Source organism: Drosophila tropicalis, unplaced genomic scaffold (genome assembly GCF_018151085.1).
Source record: "Drosophila tropicalis isolate 14030-0801.00 unplaced genomic scaffold, ASM1815108v1 contig_805, whole genome shotgun sequence".
In the NCBI taxonomy this organism is placed as follows: domain Eukaryota; kingdom Metazoa; phylum Arthropoda; class Insecta; order Diptera; family Drosophilidae; genus Drosophila; species Drosophila tropicalis.
In genome coordinates this window covers 3,442,155-3,444,732 of record NW_027173295.1, presented here as the reverse complement: position 1 = coordinate 3,444,732, position 2,578 = coordinate 3,442,155, and the positions used below count along the sequence as shown (strand labels likewise).

The window sequence follows — 2,578 nt, the reverse complement described above, 5'->3', positions numbered from 1 at the left end:
CTGACGATATCACTTTTTGGTTTATATTACCTTCAATTACGTTATTTGGATCAATTATTAGTAAGGAAAATATTTATTTGCTTGAACAGGACTAGCAATAATAAGGAAAATGTCCTATTGAAGAGAAACAAAAAAGTTTTGAATTTTGTAATGTTTATGTTCGATTTATACTCACGAAAGCAGCCAGGATTAAGCAATCCGATCTGTATATCAGTTAAAGCATCTTGAAAGTGTACTTGGAGGAGCACTGCCACCTAGGTCAGAAGCGAGTCGTCCAAACCGGCAGGACAACTCTGGGATAGATCATTTTAGACTGCTTTCGGGAAGAGACCATGCAGCACCAGTCGATGACAGAAGAGTGCGATTACTTTAATTTAGCTGTAAGAATTGGGCACAATTACTTTTCACTGACGATATCAATTTGGTTTATATTACCTTAAATTACGTTATTTGCATCAATTATTAGTAAGGAAAATATTTATTTGCTTGAACAGGACTAGCAATAATAAGGAAAATGTCCTATTGAAGAGAGATAAAGAATTGTTGAATTATTTAATGTTTATGTTCGATTTATACTCACGAAAGCAGCCAGGATTAAGCAATCCGATCTGTATATCAGTTAAAGCATCTTGAAAGTGTACTTGGAGGAGCACTGCCACCTAGGTCAGAAGCAAGTCGTCCAAACCGGCAGGACAACTCTGGGATAGATCATTTTAGACTGCTTTCGGGAGGAGACCATGCAGCACCAGTCGATGACAGAAGAGTGCGATTACTTTAATTTAGCTGTAAGAATTGGGCACAATTACTTTTCACTGACGATATCAATTTGGTTTATATTACCTTAAATTACGTTATTTGCATCAATTATTATTAAGGAAAATATTTATTTGCTTGAACAGGACTAATTTGCATTTGGAAGGAGATTATGCAGCACCAGTCGATGACAGAAGAGTGCGATTACTTTAATTTAGCTGTAAGAATTGGGCACAATTACTTTTCACTGACGATATCACTTTTTGGTTTATATTACCTTAAATTACGTTATTTGCATCAATTATTATTAAGGAAAATATTTATTTGCTTGAACAGGACTAGCAATAATAAGGAAAATGTCCTATTGAAGAGAGATAAAGAATTGTTGAATTTTGTAATGTTTATGTTCGATTTATACTCACGAAAGCAGCCAGGATTAAGCAATCCGATCTGTATATCAATTAAAGCATCTTGAAAGTGTACTTGGAGGAGCACTGCCACCAAGGTCAGAAGCAAGTCGTCCAAACCGGCAGGACAACTCTGAGATAGATCATTTTCGACTCTTCACAAATGCATTTGGAAGGAGATTATGCAGCACCAGTCGATGACAGAAGAGTGCGATTACTTTAATTTAGCTGTAAGAATTGGGCACAATTACTTTTCACTGACGATATCACTTTTTGGTTTATATTACCTTAAATTACGTTATTTGCATCATTATTAGTAAGGAAAATGTATATTTTTTTGCTTGAACAGGACTAGCAATAATAAGGAAAATGTCCTATTGAAGAGAGATAAAGAATTGTTGAATTTTGTAATGTTTATGTTCGATTTATACTCACGAAAGCAGCCAGGATTAAGCATTCCAATTATTCAGGACTCCAGGTCGTATTTTGATCCATTTTAAGTTTTTTATTTTTTTACACTTTTCTTTCTGTTTTTGTTTTGGATTTATTTTATTGAACTGACTACTTCGAGCTCCAGTTGAGGAATGAAATTGTAGGAAGCAATAATTCCTACTATGGCAATTTTGAGAAATCCAAATTGGCAATGCCTACTAGATTACTTTTTTGCTTAATTTTCAATGGTTGCTAGATTGAGGAATATTGACGTAAGGCTATGTATCTTTTGCATTGTTCAACACTGAAACTTAACACTTTTAGTTTGCAGAATCATGATTTTTATACCATACAGTCATAGGGTGAAATAGTATATTAAAGTCGCCGAAAATGTATGTAACAGGCAGAAGGAAGCTTCTGCGACCCCATAAAGTATATATATTCTTGAGCAGGATGACAGCCGAGTCGATCTAGCCATGTCCGTCTGTCCGACACCAGATTTGGCCGTTGGCTGGTGGGGGCGCTAGGGTGCTCGTATGCTTAAGTGAGCGTGATCCTAAGATATGCTTGTAAAAAGCATGTGAAAATGCATTTGTTTTATAAAATTGAAGTATTTGTTTTATCGGTGTATGGTATACCTAAGTCGGTGAGGCGATTTACTTCATTTTTTATATATTAGCCCTTAAGTTCACTTTGAAAAAGGTTGCAGTATTAAATTGAAATTCATTTCTACTGGATTGTAGGAATGTTGAAAAACAAATTTCCATGTAACCTGTTTGACAAGAAAATGTTTTTTTTTTTCGAATTGTTTCTTTTTTCAAACTCAATTTTAGCAATGTATTGTTTTAATTAGTAAAATGTTTATGACAAATAAATAAAGCTTTCAGATAAATTTAATTGAAAATAAGTAAAATCATTAATATAACCCACTTTTTCTTTCTTTCTTTTGCTTTGCATTTCCATTCATAAATTTTCAATTTGCGTAT

The 2,578-nt window shown here is 33.9% G+C and overlaps 1 long non-coding RNA gene across 1 annotated transcript; it reads right to left on the bottom strand.

Moving 5' to 3' along the window:
* Window positions 1–1,180: 1,180 nt before the first annotated feature.
* Window positions 1,181–1,722, bottom strand: LOC137580085 (uncharacterized). The gene is made up of 3 exons (XR_011032936.1): window positions 1,596–1,722; window positions 1,448–1,534; window positions 1,181–1,388 (listed from the first exon to the last, which is right to left on the bottom strand). It is a non-coding gene; the product is annotated as an uncharacterized lncRNA (long non-coding RNA).
* Between the last annotated feature and the right edge of the window lie 856 nt (window positions 1,723–2,578).